We start from the raw sequence: 17811 nt of genomic DNA on the forward strand, positions 1-17811 counted from the left end.
AAAAACTTTGACAATCCTCGACAGTGTATTAAAAGCAGAGGCATTACTTTGCCAGCAATGATCCATATAGTCAAATAATGGTTTTTTCAGTAGTCATGTATGAACTTGAGGATTGTACCATAAAGCAGGTTTAGTATCAAAGAATTGATGCTTTTGAATTGTGGTGTTGGAGAAGACCTTTGAGAGTCCCCTGGACTTCAAGGAGATCAAACCAGTCAATCCTAATGGAAATTCATCCTGAATATTCTTTATAATGACTGATGCTGAACCTGAAACTCCCATACTTTGGCCACCTGATGCAAAGAACTGACTCACTGGAAAAAACCCTGATGCTGGTAAAGATTGAGGGCAGGAGGAGAAGGGAAGGGGAGAGGACAAGATGGTTGGAAGGAATCACCGCCTCAATGGACATGTGTTTGAGCAAGCTCTAGGAGATGGTGAAGGACTGGGAAGACTGGTGTGCTGCAGTCCATGGGGTTGCAAAGAGTCAGACTTGACTGAGAAACTAACAGCACAATTTTGATTACTGAAACTTTTCAATGTTGTGAAATCAGGAAAAGTGAGTTCCTTGATTTTGTTTTTCTTTTTCAAACTTGTCTTAATTACTTGGTGTCCCCTGAGATTCCATATAAGTTTTAAGATAAAGTTTTCAATTTGTGTCAAAGTTGCTCTTGGGCTTTTAACAGGGATTGCTCTGAGTTTGTAGGTCCCATTGGGTAGCACAGACATGTTAATAATGTGGAATCTTAATCCATGAACACAAGATGTATTTCCATATCTGTGCCTTCTGAAATTACTTTAAGTCATGTTTTGTAATTTTAAGGATAGTTTTCCTGGGCCAGTTTTATTCCCATGTCTTTTATAATAGTATCTCAATCTATCATAAATGGAGTTGTTGACTTAATTTCCTTTCAGATTGTTTATGTATAGGACACACTAATTTTTTGTAATGATTTTTCAACCTGATTTCCTGCATCTTTGCTGAATTTGATGATTAGTTTGAAAAGTTCTCTGTCTTTTCTTCTTTGTTATATTGAATATGGAGAATTTTCTTCCTGTGATGTTGTCTATGAACAGAGTAATTTTACCTCTTTTTTTTTGGTTGGTTAACTTTTATTTTTTTTTCTTGTGTAATTTCTCTGGCTAGAACTTCTAATAACATGTTGAATAGAAGTGACAAAAGTGGCCTTCCTTGCCTTGTTCCTGATCTTAGATGAAAGGCTTTCAGTCTTTCATATTAAGTGTGATGTTATCTGTGAACTTTTCATAAATGTCTCTTTATTATGTTGAGGTTGTTTTTGTTTTGCAACCCCATGGACTGCAGCACAGCAGGCCTACCTGTCCCTCCCCATCTCCTAAGTTCATGTCCATTGCATCGATGATGCCATCCATCCATCTCACCCCCTGGTGCCCTCTTCTCCTCTGCCCTTAATCTTTCTCAGCATCAGGGTCTTTTCTAATGAGTTGACTATTCACCTCAAGTGACCAAGATACTGGAGCTTCAGCTTCAGCTTGAGTCCTTCCAAGGAATATTCAGGGTTAATTTCCTTTAAGATTGACTAGTTTGATCTCCTTGCTGTCCAAGGGACTCTCAGGAGTCTTCTCCAGCACCACAGTTAGAAGGTATCAGTTCTTCTGCACTCTGTCTTCGTTATAGTCCAGGTCTCGCAACTGTACCTGACCACTGGCAAGACCATAGCCTGGACAGTACGAATCTTTGTTGGCAGAGTAAAGTCTCTGCTTTTCAACATACTGTCTAGGTTTGTCATAGCCTTCCTGCCAAGAAGAGATTTTCTGATTTCACAGCTGCAGTCACCATCTGCAGTGATTTTAGAGCCCAGGAAGAGGAAATCCATCGCTATTTCCACTTTTCCCCCGAAGCACTGGGGCCAGATGCCATGATCTTAGTATTTTTTAATATTTAGTTTTAAGTCAAATTTTTCACCCTCCTCTTTCAACTTCATCAAATGGTTCTTCATTTCCTCTTTGCTTTCTACCATAGAGTGGTATCATCACATATCTGAAGTTGTTAATATTTCTCCCACCTACCTTGATTCCAGCTTGTAACTCACCCAGCCTGGCATTTCTCATGCTGTGCTCAGCATATAGGCTAAATAAACAGGTTAACAACAGACAGCCCTGTCATACTGCTTTCTCAGTTCCAAACCAATCACCTGTTCCATACAGGATTCTTTCTAGCTGTTGCTTCTTGATCCACATAGATGTTTCTCAGGAGACAGGTAAGATAGTTTCCTTCTATTCCTAGTTTCTTTATTTCCTTCTTTTTTTCTTTAATCATGAAAGAGCATTGAATCTTGTCAAATGCTGTTTCCACATCACGTAAGATGATCATGTGGCTTTTGTCTTTCATTCTGTAAACGTCGTGTATTGCATTGGTTTTTTTATGTTGAACCATCTTTGCATTCTATGAGTAGATCACACTGGGTCATGGTGCATCATCATTTTCATGCTGTTGAATTTGACTTGAGAGTAATTTAAGGAATTTCCACAAATATTAATCAAGAATATTGGCCTGTAGTTTCCTTTTTCATAATATCTTTGTCTGGCTTTGATATCAGGGTAATAGTGCCCTCATGCAATTAGCTGGAAGTATTCCATCCTCTTCATTTTCTTTTTTTTTTTTTTGAAGAGTTTTGGAGAATTGGTTTAATTATTTATTTTATTTAGAGCAATTTAAGGTTCTCAGCAAAACTGAGAAGGAATAGAGATTTCCCAGAGATCTCTAGCCCCTACACATACATACTGTGCTCCATTATCAATATCCCCTTCCAGAGTGGTGCATTTGTTACCAAGGGTGAGCCTACATGACACATCATAATCACCCAAAGTCTGAAGTTTGTATTACAGCTTACTCATGGGTTTAGACAAATGTGTAATGACTTGTAGCCATCATTATGATGTCATTCAAAATAACTTTGCTCTTCTAAAGATCCTATGTTCTTCACTTATTTGTGAAACCTCTTGCATGTTGAGTTTTAAGAGTTTGGAGTATTTTCTTATAGTTCTTTTTATTTCTGTAGCATAGGTTGTAATGTTCTCTTTTTCACTTCTGATTTTACTTATTTGAAACTTCACGCATTGCTCTCCCTTACCTGGGCCTTGCATTTAAACTTTATTTTGCTGCAAGAGTGGAACAATAGACAGTATTTTAAAAAAATCAAAATTGATGCATAACATCGACTATTTGTTATATTTTTAAGGTAAAATTCTAAGAAAGCATGGACATAGGGAACGAATATTCAGTGTGAGAGGAAAATGCTACGTGTGACTTAGTGAGTTGTTACTATTTGAGACTCACAGGCCGAAACGGTCACAGCTTTTTGAAACTAGATTGGATGTAATCATCATGTTTAAGACAAATGTGATGAAAGTTAGGGAGCAAAGTTTGAGAAGGAAGAGAAAATAGAGGCACTTATGGAAATACCAGAGGTCCACTTTGTCTTGCTTAATATGTGCAGACTGTGATCAATAGATAAGAATGAAAAGGAATCTCAGACAAAAACGTTAAGAGATGCAAAGTATGAGTTAGGCAGTACATTCATGAATTTAATAGAAATTTTTCTTAGTCGTTCTACTTTTTCCAAGTGAGAATGTAAATTTTGAAAACAAAAGCATCTTTCCTTTGGAAAAAGCATCTTCCATTTTGTAAGACAGTTTGGAAGCAGGTGGTAACCAAAGGTTTAAAGAACAAACTTTCAACTCTGTGTAAAAGCTATTGTATATTCAAATTACCCCCAGATGGGTAGATAAGGCTGCATTTGTCTTGCTTTCTCTCATCCTCTCCTGACTCTTAGGCCCCCAGGCCTAAGATCTAAAGTCTCTGGCTTCAGAGCTCTTTGTGAATCTACTTACCTTCACCTGTCTCAAATCTACTCTCAGAAATCCACCTTAGGAAGAATATAAGCCATTGTTCTTACCTGCTTGGGGCTTGGAATCTAAACCCTCTTCTGCTGGAAGAGTGAAAGAACAAACAGGCTTTTCCCCGTTAAATGGATTCCGGGGACTTTGCTGGTGGTCCAGTGGATAAGACTTCGGTGCTATCAGTACAGGGAGCCAGAGTTTGACCCCACATGCTGCAACTAAAGACACTGCATGCCACAACTAAAACCCAGTACAGTTGGTTAAGTAAATGTTTAAGAAATGGAATTCAGGCTTCTCTGAGGTGGCTCTGACTATTGGGTGGAAGAGCCTCCTGAGGACAGGTGGGAGATCTCACGTGATCAGCATTGCTTCTGCAAGGGCTACCGTTAGTGGCATTGGTTGGCAGAAAGGACTACTTACATGAGATAATATTTGATATTGAGATGATATTCATAACTTGACATGAGGGGACTTTATAGAGAGACAACATAGTAATTCTATACCATTCTGAGGTTTGATCCTTAAACAGTCTGAAGAAAATGAGCAATGGGTGTTTTCTAAGAATCCTCTGGATGGTTCAGCAGGAATGGCAGCATGCAAAACTGAAAGCCTCAGGTCGAGTTAATGGTTCTCCCTTGAGTAAGGAGGATGCCTCAAAACATATTTTATGAACATAATCATTCATTCCTCCATTCAACACATACTGTTTGAGCTGTTAATATGTGTTATACATTATTCCTGGCCCTTGGTTTACAGAAGAAAAGACAACTTTGAAGAAATCTGTGTCGTCTGGGGAGATCATGGGAGGAAGACATATAACTTTAGAAATGTGATCTTTGATTTAAATAGCAGAGAATATGAAAAACTTCTGAAAGAATGGAGCTTGGTATATTAGGTTCTAAAAACTGTTTAATCTGCATATTATTGACTGGAAATTCTGCTTAACTAACTGGCAAATGATTTTCCTAATAATGATGATTAAGTGACATAAGGGTAAAAATGCCCTCTGAATCATCAAAGAAAATTAGATTGCATTTAACACAGAACCTGCGTGAGATATATTTCTTAATTATTTGAAAATCTGTGTGTCTCAATTAATAAGGTAACATGATTAACTAGACAAGATTATTCCCTGGCCTAGTGGGATAACCCTGAATTTACTGTAATCTGTTTGCTCAAAGCTGACAAGTCTGTAAAAATGTCTAGGATGGGGCAAGATGAAAATATATTTTATCTATTCATATATTGATATGAAAGCCAAAATATGGGAAATTGAAATTCCCTAATCAGTCAGACTGTTCCTTAGGAATCCAAAGTACTTATAGTATCCAGTGTGTGTGTGAGTTCAGTTGCTTAGTCATGTCCAGTTCTTTACAACCCCATGGACTGTTTGTTGCCCATCAGGCTCCTCTGTCCTTGAAATCTTCCAGGCAAGAGTACTGGAATGGGTTGCATTTCCTATGTGGGATTTTCCTGACCTAGGGATTGAACCTGCATCTCTTTTGTCTCCTGAATTTTCAGGCAGATTCTTCACCACTAGTGCCACCTGGGAAGGCCCTTGTTCATGCTATCCAGTACAAGGCTACAAATTGCAGATAACATGGCACCTCTACTTGGGTTTTATTTCTTCTTCTGATGAACAGAGAAAAGTCTTCAAAAAAGCCTTAAATGGCCACCACAATTCACTCACTGCTTTTCGCATCCTTTAATTGCCACATATGCCCTGTAAGTGTTTGAAATGATTATGTGGTGTGTCACTGTATAAAGAAAGAATTCCTAATGACTGAGTCACTGTGACAGCTTTCTTTATAAGTAGGGTAAAGAGAACATTTGAGATGTAATAATGAGTTTTAGGCCCAATGGACTTGGGGTAGAGAAGGTTAATAACCATAATCACAGGAAGAAAACAGTGAAAGAAGCCACTTTTAATCAGAACAGTAAAAACAGCTTTGGCTAAGAAAATTTAGAGTGGAAAAAGAGAAATAAAGAGGCAGGGGAGAGAAAGGAGCAGCTCATGAAACTCATAAAAGAAACACAACTCATTAAGGAAAAAAAAAAAATAAGTGAACTTTTGGTTTCTGGCCCAGCATGTATGGAGCTTGGAAGTGATCACTCCATTATAGCAATAAGTAAAAAGCTGAACAAACTGAAAATCAACAATTCTTCTTAGCTCTGTCTGAAAATTGAGATCATGAGGATAAACCACTGCCCCAAAATTGGAGATGGACAGGCAGATACAGTGAATCACAACTTATCAGATAATTAAGCTATAATTAACTATAACAAAAGTTATAAGCAAAAGTCTTTGTAAGAACCTGAACTGGGACAGAAAACCCACAATTATAATTGATGAATTGGTTTAGTGGGGGCAGGCCTAAGAGTTAAAAACTCCAGGGGGACCCAGTCATGGTGAGTGGGGAAGTATAGAACACTTATGAGTTTTATCTCCAGGAGCCCTACCAGATTCCCATCATCTCAGATTCTCAGAAGCATGAGAAAAATCCCCTCATGCTTCTAGTAGGAGGATGGATCTATGTTTAACCAGTACTTCCATCTTTAAAAAATGATCGTTTAAAATTAAGTGTTTATAAAATGGTTCTTTGAGGGGCATGGTCTATTGAATATTTTTAGACTGTACAGTGAGGAAAGTTTGATTGGTAGCTTTATGCTTCAAAATATAGTTTAGTAAAAAGTAATAAAAAAAGAATGATCATTAAATATATATTCTATTATATTAAGACAGTATCCCCTTAAAAAGTGCCTTGATTTGAAGAGTGACCTAAAACAAACACTAAGACAAGCATTGTAAGTGGAGGCACCTTATTTGGTATGTGATCTCAGAGAAGTGAGACAAGGAAAGAAGAAAGTCAGTAATGGGAACATTGATTGTTGAGCTCCTGTCTTGTGCAACTGGGATTTAACTCTGTTGAGATGTTCTGGGATACTTTATAAAATATACTTTATAACTGTTCCCCCAAGAGGGGAAGAAAAAGGAAAGTTTGTTTGCCTCTTCCTATTCTTGGTTAATTGAAGTTTTATCCATTAGCTGAAATGGCTTCTACACCAGAAAAAACAAAACAAAGACAAACAAAGAACAACACCATACAGAGACATAGATGTCGAGTCTTGAGTGGGAACCTGCCTGCAGTCAGTACCTTTCCTCCAGAGCTGTGTGACCTCCAAGGGGGGCTACTGGAATGCCCGCAGGTGGGTCTGACCAGGCTCCTTTCAGATGACTGCTTCTGCCCTAGGTCCAGGAGAGGTGAGACTTTGTGTACACTCTTTAAGAGTGGAGTCTATTTCCTCTGGTCCTCTGGCTCTCCCAAAAGAAAACCTCATTGACCTTCAGAGCCAAACATTCTGGGGGCTCAACGTCTCAGTGCAGAAACCCCAGGCTGGGGAGCCTAATGTGAGACTTAAACCCATTTCAAGTCAGAACCTCTGACTTGTAATTATCCTTTTGTTTGTGGCCACTCTTTGGGGGGTGTGGGTCTTGATTATATCCCATTTCTGTACTTCCTACCCGTCTCATTGTGGTTCTTCATGTCTTCAGTTGTAGACATTTTCTGTTAGTTTTCTCATCAATAGTTGCTCTGTAGTTTTTCTTTCGAAATGCCCACTTGAGAAAGTAAGCCCAGAGTCTTCCTACTATACCATCTTGGCCATTCTAGTTCCCGATTTTTAAAATGAATTGGTAAAACTTAGGTATCTTCTACTGAAAATTTTATAAAGCTAATCTTTATAGAGGGTGGAAACTATTCACTGTGTGAAAGTAAGATGTTTACTGAATCCTACAGAATCTTAAATTACTCTAAATTTCACTGACATGGTCAAACCACCGAAAAGAAGAATCTTCAATCTAGTAAAGTATCTTTACCTTAAGATTAATTTTACTGCTACCCCAGTGAATAGAATCGAGGAACCATAGAAGGTAGAGTGGTTTGGGATTGTCATAAAATTGATTTCAGGCTCAACAGGGGAATGAACTAGCAGGGAATGTTCTCTGTAATATCAGCCAGATGCCCAGAGGAAATTAATATGTAGATGCAAAAAGCGTAACTAGACACTTCATACTGAGTCAGACGTGGAATTCTGGTGGCAGAGTGACTGGACAAGAGATTCTAATTAGGAAATGAGAAGAAAGGAAATGAGTATATTCCCCTAAGGACCTGACTGAAGGGTGAAGTTTCATTCACTTGTGTAGAGTATTACAGCCAAAGCTGGTTTTGTTCCCTCAGTCAGGAGAGAGCTGTAGATACGAGCTGCGTTTAGATGTGTTTTGTGTGGCATGCCCTGTGCTCTCTCCTTTCCATTGTCTGATTTCATAGAGATGTGAGTATGTGAAGAAAATTGGTTACAGGTTTTAAATTCTTTGGAAGACAAAATTGAATATATTTAGAGAAGGGAAGCTCAATGCTCTTGGTCATTAATATGATCAATATGCTTGTGTGAGTCACATGAATCTATATGTTATCTTATAATGATGAAAGCTGTGCTGTCCAGAGTATTTCACTGATTTATCAATAAATTTACAAGGCGCCTCCCAGTCATTTTCAATCATTCAGCCAATATTTTAAAACTCCTACTGTACCCATGATTCAGTGTTAGACTTTGGTGAAACCTTATGATCTTATGAAGGAACAAAGATACAAATAGGATTACATCAGGGTGCAAGTGACAAACATGAAACACCACAGGGATTAGGAAGAGAAAAATCATCTTCAGCTACAGTGACTGCTACAGGAAAATTCAGCATGTATCTGCCATCATCATCTACATCATTACAGATATTACTGAAAAATTCTACACATTAAATAGGGACAAACAGGGCTATGATTTCATGAGTTAATCTCTTTACATACTGCAATCAATCATCTTCTAGTAATTTTCAGTACTAGAAATTTTCCCCAAACTCTTTGAGAATCTAAAAACTTTTTAAAGAAAGCTTCCAAGCTTCCCAGATAGCTCAGTTGATAATCTGCCTGCAATGCAGGAGACCCTGGTTCAATTTCTGGATTGGGAAGATCCACTAGAGAAGGGATGGGCTACCCACTCCAGTATTGTTGGGCTTCCCTTGTGGCTCAGCTGGTAAAGAATCCACCTACAATGCGGGAGACCTGGATGTGATCCCTGGGTTGGGAAGAACTCCTGGAGAAGGGAAAGGCTACCCACTCCAGTATTCTGGCCTGGAGAATTCCATGGACTGTATAGTCCATGGGGTCGCAAAGAGTCAGACATGACTGAATGACTTTCACTTCACTTCCAAGAACATTAGAATAACTCACTAAATGGAAAACTCTCTTCTGAAATCTCTACAAAGTCCCAGGGAAGAGTCATTTTGATGAAGTCCATATATTAAAATAATGCTTTTTCTAGTATCTTTTGAAAATGAAGAATCTCATTTTGAGCAGTTAAGGTTTTCAGGGTCACAGGTTTTCAAAAGTCATCAAAAATAAAAAGGGAGAAAGTAGAATATTAAGTCACATCTCATCTCTAGATTTCTGAAACACAGAGGGAGGAATGGGAAGAGGGAGGGAAGGAAGAAGAGAGAGAGAGGAAGAGAGCGAATGAAAGAGAGAGAACACACATACTAATAAATATTAGTGAGCTTGAAAAAGACCTTGTATTCATATATGTTAGACCATTTTTTTTTCAAATAAAAAAGGGAAAACTTTCACTGTTTGAGAGTGAAAGTAAGATAGAGAGAGAATAAAAGATAAAGAGAATGAAAATATCACAAATACCAGAATGTTTACTTTTACATTCTCCTGTTTGAATTTTGAAGCAGATTTCCAGTGTTTGTTTCTTGGTTGTATGTGTGTAGAAGAGCTATATTCTAAGACAGAAAAATAAGAGAAAATGGCCTCAATACTCAATGCCTGCATATCATTTATTTATTCATCAACTATTTATTGGGTATCTACCATGCCAGACACTGTCCATTTGTTATACAGAGATAAACAAGATTTAGTATTTACAAATTTGAAATCCAATTACGTTTCAGAGAAACAAATATAATTCTCTCATCGATGATAAATTTAGCACATACTATGTTTCACATACTCTGCCAAGCACCTTATATTCATTTGTAAAGAAAATGGGATCGTATCTTCCTCATCAGTAAATAAGCTGGAGCCTTGGAAAGTTATTTAAACTTGCCCATCATCTCCTCTGCTGAGGTCAGGCTTCTAAATCACTTTATTGTATATTTTTAAAGAATTATGTTTGAGCTGTTTTTATTTTTACAAAGGAAGCAAGAAGCTCTTCCTGGAGTTTGAAGGAAGGAAGAGAACTTGTGGAAGTTCTCCAGCACTGGTCATATTTTAGATGAGTCTTAAAGGATGGGTGGATGGGGCAATGAGAAGAACATATTAATAGATGGAAGAGCAGAAACTTGAACAAATAACAGTTAGCTCAGGATGAAGCACTGGAGAAGCTGGAAAGAGAGGTAAGAAATAAGGATGGGAAAGTCAGCATGATGCTAGTGAGCCTGACAAGTTAAGAAGCTTGATAAAACATCAAAATTATTACAGAAGATGGCATCTTAGGACAAATTCCACAAAAGCAGATCCTGAGTCAGGGATCCAGATGCAAGTGGTTTATTAAGGAAACACCCTCAGGAGAAGTTAGGTGGATGAAAGAAGACAGAGAAGGGAAAGAGGTCAATCAATAGCTCATTTTAGCCTTTCAGCCATCTTGGACCCTGTGGAGGCCTGCTGGGAACAGGGTTTCTAAAAGGACATATAGAAGGCTGTGGTCCAAGGCGATTTTTGCTGGCTATGAGCAGGGTCTATGGAACCAGAGGGAGCACTCAGCTCTTCTGAAAACTGAAGGTGTGTGTGCTCGAGATGAAACTGAACTCTATCTAAGCAAGAGATGTGCTTGTGTGCACAAAACAAAGAAGAACACAGTAACTACTGGTGGAAAATCTTACAAAACCAGAGTAATCTGGGGGAAGATAACTCAGGCTCATGGAAGGAGTGACACGGTGTGGGCCAAATTCCAAAGCAACTGTCCTATTAGGGCCACTGGGCACAGTATCTGTGCGATGAGGTACCGTTCAAGGATTTAAACTAACTGAAAAGTAAATAAATGAAAGTGTGGATTTTTTCTATTGGTTAAACAAACAAACTCACTTTCAGGCAAAATCCCAGTCTCAACTTAATCCCATTGGAGAACTCTGGAATGGAAATTGCATCTCAAAAGAAGTTATGCACACAGGCAAACAATCTAAGATTCCTACTCCCCGAGTAGGTCATTGGCTATGCCAGGGATACGATCTAACAGAACTTTCTAGTTCTGTGTGAAGATTGGTGAAGCAATTCCAATAGCCCAATGGTTGATTTCTGAAACCCAGTCGCAAGGCAAGCAGAAGCTGTAGGATGGGGGTAGAGAACATGAGCAGAGAAAAACAGTGTTTGTTATAGGTGGTAATGCCCTAATTGTCATCAGAATGACATTTGCTAGAATTAAAATTGTCACTCAAATGACATTAGAGTGACACTGACTCAGAGACCCTGAAATTCTTGAATTGAAAAACAGTAAAATGTTCAGACCAAAAATAGTCTGAGAACAAAAGTTGTGAGAGCAACCAAGGCAGAGATGAGAGGCCCATAGAATTATAGATCAGAAAAGAAATTCATAAGACTAAACACCATCCAACCCAATGACCATTTGAAGATGAAGAAATCATAACCAAGGAAATCACCATGCCCACAAAATTAGGGGCAGAGCCCAAACAGACTATTTTTCTCCTGACTCTAACTTGAGTCCACTTTCTAGTCCACATCTGCAGTTTTGGAGAGGCACGATCGGTTCAGTTCAGTTCAGTCGCTCAGTCATGTCTGACTCTTTGCGACCCCATGAATTGCAGCACGCTAGGCCTTCCTGTCCATCACCAACTCCCGGAATTTACTTAAACTCATGTCCATCGAGTCGGTGATGCCATCCAGCCGTCTCATCCTCTGTCGTCCCCTTCTCCTCCTGCCCCCAATCCCTCCCAGCATCAGGGTCTTTTCCAATGAGTCAGCTCTTCGCATGAGGTGGCCAAAGTACTGGAGATTCAGCTTCAGCATCACTCCTTCCAATGAACACCCAGGACTGATCTCCTTTAGGATGGACTGGTTGGATCTCCTTGCAGTCCATGGGACTCTCAAGAGTCTTCTCCAACACCACAGTTCAAAAGCATCAATTCTTTGGCTCTCAGCTTTCTTCACCATCCAACTCTCACATCCATACATGACCACTGATAAAACCATAGCCTTGACTAGATGGACCTTTGTTGGAGAAGTAATGTCTCTGCTTTTAAATATGCTATGTAGGTTGGTCATAACTTTCCTTCCAAGGAGTAAGAGTTGTTTAATTTCATGGCTGCAATCACCATCTGCAGTGATTTTGGAGCCCCCAAAATAAAGTCTGACTCTGTTTCCACTGTTTCCCCATCTATTTCCCATGAAGTGATACACGATATTCAAACACTAACTTGGAACAATAAGACAAAGGATTCTCAATCACTGAGATTTTATATTTTCTAACCTCCCTTGTGGCTGGACGAAGCATGTGGCTCAGTCCTGGGATGTGATGTGATGTACCTAGAAGCATCACTTCCAGGCTGCCTCATAGACAAACACTCAGGTGGCCATCAGTGTTCTCTTCCTGTATCGGCTGATCAAGTGATGAGGACTCAGAGGAAATAGAGAAAGATCAGTGAACAAAATGGAGGGATCCTGGATCACTGGGTGACTGTATGGGATAACTCCTCCTTCCCAACTCAACCACCAGTCACCCCCATTGGGCTGTATCAGGAGCAAGGAATAAACATTTTAGTCCCTGGATGAAATTTGGGGATTGTTTGCTTTAGCAGTGAGTCCATCCCAACCAATACACAAAATCATTGACCAAACTGTATCAAGCAGTTTTTTTATACTATTAAAGTGAATTAAATGTCCACATGTATTTAAAATCTCTGCAATGTTCTTTTTTTTATTATTAATTTTTATCAGCGTATAGTTGCTTTGGAAAAGACCCTGATGCTGGGAAAGTTTGAAGGTAAAAGGAGAAGAGGGCAGTAGAGGATGAGATGATTAGATTACATCACCAACTCAATGGACATGACTTTGAGCAAACTCTGGGAGATAGTGAAGGACAGAGAAGCCTGGCATGCTGCAGTCCATGGGGTTGCAAAGATTTGGTCAAGACTGAGCACCTGAACAGCAACAGCAACATGGTTGCTCTACAATGCTGCATTAGGTTCTGCTACATCAAGCAGTTCTGAGTCAATGCAAGGCACCGGGCTGATCCTAGGTAATCCAAAGATGGATGAGATATGGCCCTGCTCTAAAGCACTCTTTTGCATCATAGCAGGAGGGGAAAACCTTGAATAAATGAGGACAGATCAAGAACATAGATGCCATAGGAATTAGGAGCAGTAATACAACAATTCTGGTGATATTGATCTTGAGAATCTCCATATAAGAGATGCCAGGGCTCCAAAACCTTGAAGGGTTCATCAAGATTTTGATAAGATAGTAGAGTGCTGGTGCTGCATAGGACTCATTCCTTAGAATGACCCAACATGATATAGAATACTCTTGAGATAAAAGTTAGGACTGTGGCAAGACGTTGACACCAAAGTTTTGAAGACTTGGAATTTTAAGCAAACAGTTAAATTAGTTAGCTGTTGTTGTGTAGCAAACAAACCTGAAATGTAACAACTGCTTATTAATTTTTACAGAAGAGTTTTGCTATTATGGTTCAGGCTTAGCTGATCTTGGTTAGATTCTCTCATGCATCTGCATTCAGCTGATAGGTTAGTTGGATGACCTCAGCTAGGGGAAATTGTCTCTGATCTTTGTTTCTAAAATTTTCCTGCATGGTAGCCTGGGATTATTCACATATTGGTAGCAAGCGACAGTAATGTTTGTGTGTATGTGTGTGTGAGTGCTCAGTCATGTCCAACTCTTTTCAACCCCATGGACTGTAGCCCACCAGGCTCCTCTGTTCATGGAGTTTTCAAGGCAAGAATAGTGGAGTGGGTTGCCATTTCCTCCTCCAGGTGATCTTTCCAACCCAGGGATCAAACCCATGCCTCCTGTTTCTCCTGCATTGGCAGGTGGATTCTTTACCACCAAGCCACCTGGGAAGCCCCAAGGGACGTAAGAAAGAACACCACAATGCACAGGTACTTCATAAAGACGCTGGTTATAATCATGGAGCAATGCAAGTCACATGGTCAAGTGCAGAGTCAGCATGGGAGGACATTACCAAAGGTTATGGCTAGGAGAACATGTGAGGAATTGGGACTCTTCAGGCCAGCGATATCTATAATTGGTGTATTCATTCAAAGGTGTGAACACAGGACTCCACATCTACAACTGCCTAGATTCCATTCCCATCTCTGAAATTTCCTGACTGCGTGATTTTGATTAAAAGACATTTAACCTTTCAGAACCTCAGCTTTCTCAAGTAAAAAAATTGAGATAAAATTTTTGCTTACATCACAGGGTTGTTTGAGGATTCAGTAAATTAATTTATGGAAGATGTTTAGAGCAGGGCTTGGTATATGTTAAGCTTCCTCCATATAAATGTTAGTCTCTGTTTTCAGGTCAATTTTAGCAATGTGGTGCAGTGAGTATGTTTCTATATGTGAACGTGAGCAGATAGGAGTGGGAGAATGAGGTGTCCTGGACAAAGACTTTCCTTAATATACCATTTTGCCTGATATTGTTCTTGATAGCAATTACAGTTTATTTATTAACTGACGGCATCTCTGTAGACTGTCAGAGCAAATGTGTCCCTGGAGAAAGTTAAATAGGTAAGAAAGACTTTATTCAAGGCAATTGCAGTAGGAGAAACACCAGAGCTGACTCTGAATTCAACTCTGATGATACAGAAGAGAGTAAGGTTTCTAAGAGTTGAGGTGAGAAGATCATAGCTCACCATGGTTACTAACTGGGCTTTATCTGAAATAAAAGTAATCTTTGTTATGTCTTCACGATAGAGGTCACTTTACAACTTGGAAGGCAGGGATCTCTTCCCACAGAGACTGGGAGACAGGGACGCTGTCTTCTAGGTGATTAAAGGAGATGGCCCCCTCCTCCTGCTCCTCTGCTAGGAATGTAAATCAGTGCAGCCACTATGGAGGCTCCTGAAAAACTAAAAAGAGAGTTATCATAGGATCTAGCAACCCACTCCTGGTCATCTATCTGGAGAACACTATAATTTGAAAAGACACACGCACCCCAGTGTTTGTAGCAGTACTATTTATAATAGCTAAGACATGGAAGCAACCTAAATGTACATCGATAGGTGAATGGATAAAGATGTGGTGTGTATACAATCAATAATGCCACTCAGCCGTAAAAAAGAATGAAATAATGCTATTTGTGGCAACATGGATGAACCTAGAGATTATCATATTAAGTGAAGTAAGTCAGAAAGAAAAAGACAAATACCACATGGTATTGCTTGCTTCTGGAACCTAACAAAACATGATACAAGTGAACTTATTTACAAAACAGAAAAAGACTCATAGAGATAGAAAATGAACTTACAGTTACCAAAGGTGAAATGCTGCTGTTGCTGCTGCTAAGACACTTCAGTCATGTCCGAGTGAAATGGGAGAAGGATAAACTGGAGTTTGGGATTAACATACACAAACTTCTGTATATAAAGCAGATAAACAATAAGATTTTATTGTATAGGACAGGAAACCATATTTCCTTGTAATAAAGGTCTTGTAATAAACTATAATGGTAAAGAATATGTGTATATCTATACATCTGTATCTATCTGTATAACTGATTCACTTTGCTATACAACTAACATTGTAAATTATGCTTCAATGCAAAAAAAAAAAAAAAAAGAAGTGGTTCCCAGATTCCTGAGAAAGACATTTCTGGGTTGGAAAACTGGTAAGGGGCTATTTAAGAAAAGATTTACATATCAAAAGGCAGAGAAAGCAATTACAAGTTCCTAAAGTTGGTGCTCCAAAAAAGGAAAGTCTTCTGAATTAGAGTCTGGAAGAAGCCCTTGTAGGGTTTGCGCAAGATGAAGAGACTGTTAAGACCTTTTTGGTCAAAATGGTCTTTCTGAGTTCCTGTGCTTTGCCACTTCCACCTTAAACATGGAAATTAAACCTCAAGTTCAATAGTTGGCTAGTCAGCATCTTTAACAGTATATCTGGTGGGATTTTAAGCCTGTGGTGAGTTACTACTTTAGACACTAAACAGGGCTCTAGTGACTACTCAAAATGCCTGCTTTCTGGCCACAATTTTTGTAAGCAAAAAGCTTTATATGAATTAAGAGAAGGGCATTTAAAATTTCTAGAGAAAATAACTTTAACCAAAGCAATGAGCCTAAAGGAAGAAGGTATACATTTAAAATTTTTATAACATATTTTTATGTTTAGTTTGTAATGCATCTATACATTTCTTTCTCAGAGTAACATATTTTTTTGCAGCATATTTTTACTTGGACCTGGTGGTGCAGATGGTGGAGGGAAGTGTGAAGATGGAGGGAAGTGTGAATCCCTAGGGGTGCTAAGAAAATGAGAGGTTGGGACCAGAATATAAATGAGGAAGACTCACGTAGGAGATAGAGGGAAAAAAGAGGAGCAAAAGTAACATAAATAACACCGACTTACCCTGCTTTATTGCACTTTATTATGTTTCACAGATACTGCAGTTTTTACAAATTGGTTTCATGGCAACAAGTCAAGCAACTTTACTAGTGCCATTTCCCCAACAGAGTTTGCTCATTTTGTGTCATGTTTTGGTAATTCTTGCAATATTTCACACTTTTTAATTAGTATTATATCTGCTGCAATGATCCATGATCAGTGAACTTTGATATACTACAGTGACTCACAGAAAGATTAGACGATGGTTAGCATTTTTTGACAAATCTTTTTTTAATTAAGGCATGCATGTACCTTTCTTAGGTATCATGCTATTGTGCACTTAGTAGTAGACTACAGTAGAGTGTAGACATAACTTTCACATGGGCTGAGAAACTGAAACATGTGTGTGACTTGTTTTATTGTGAGATTCACTTTATTGCAGTCTGGAACTGAACCTACAGTATCTCTGAGGTTTGCCTGCATTGATGATGAGGCCTCTGGAGTGAAAGAGTAGAGGGTACATCATATTTTACATATATTTGTCTCCATTCAAGTCTCCTCCCTCTCCCCCCACCCTGATCTATACCAGTTCTTTTGGAAAACTCAGTATCATCCCCCTCATCTGGATAACTCTTCTTCCCCTGGATTCCCATCAAGTGGTTCCTATAGATATGGGCAACACTGAATCCCCTAAGAGGATGGAGTGTACTACCAAGAATGGCATTGCTGACTCAATAGACGTGGATTTGAGAAACTCTGGTAGATGGTGAAGGACAGGGAAGCCTGGTGTGCTACAGTTCATGGGATCACAAAAAGCTGATTGAACAACAAAAGCAACCAAGAAGGGCTAAACAGAATGGTGGTTAAATGGTAAGGAGAAAGATGGGGGAACTTGGTACTGAAACCAACTGTTCCGTGACTTAGGTGTTTCCAAGGAAGTAAGATTTTCAGGGCTAAAATCAGGATAATCCCCCCAAAATCAGGATAGTTGATCACCTTTGAACCTCTAAGGAGGGTTTCTAAAACTGACAATCAAAATTGTCCTGACTAAGAAGGTAGGAAACTCTTGTGGTCAAATCACCTAATGAGAAATTTGGTGGAGAGTTTCACCTTAACACCTCACCCCCAAATCAATTAGTTAAGCAAGGATATGATTTGGGACATTAATCAATGAATTATAATTGTAGTAAATGCAAAGGGGATGTATGCAATAGTCTCTATTAAAAAAAAAGAGGCTTCATGGGGATTCCCCTATATAGAAATGGCCTTATCACACAATAATTATATCAGAGCCTCATCTCTCTATCTAA

General features: G+C 39.0%; 1 pseudogene; it reads left to right on the forward strand.

Moving 5' to 3' along the window:
• Positions 1-10301: 10301 nt before the first annotated feature.
• On the forward strand, positions 10302-10954 carry LOC136161694 (large ribosomal subunit protein eL33 pseudogene; annotated as a pseudogene).
• Positions 10955-17811: the final 6857 nt, after the last annotated feature.

This window comes from Muntiacus reevesi, chromosome 2, assembly GCF_963930625.1.
Source record: "Muntiacus reevesi chromosome 2, mMunRee1.1, whole genome shotgun sequence".
Lineage (NCBI taxonomy): Eukaryota > Metazoa > Chordata > Mammalia > Artiodactyla > Cervidae > Muntiacus > Muntiacus reevesi.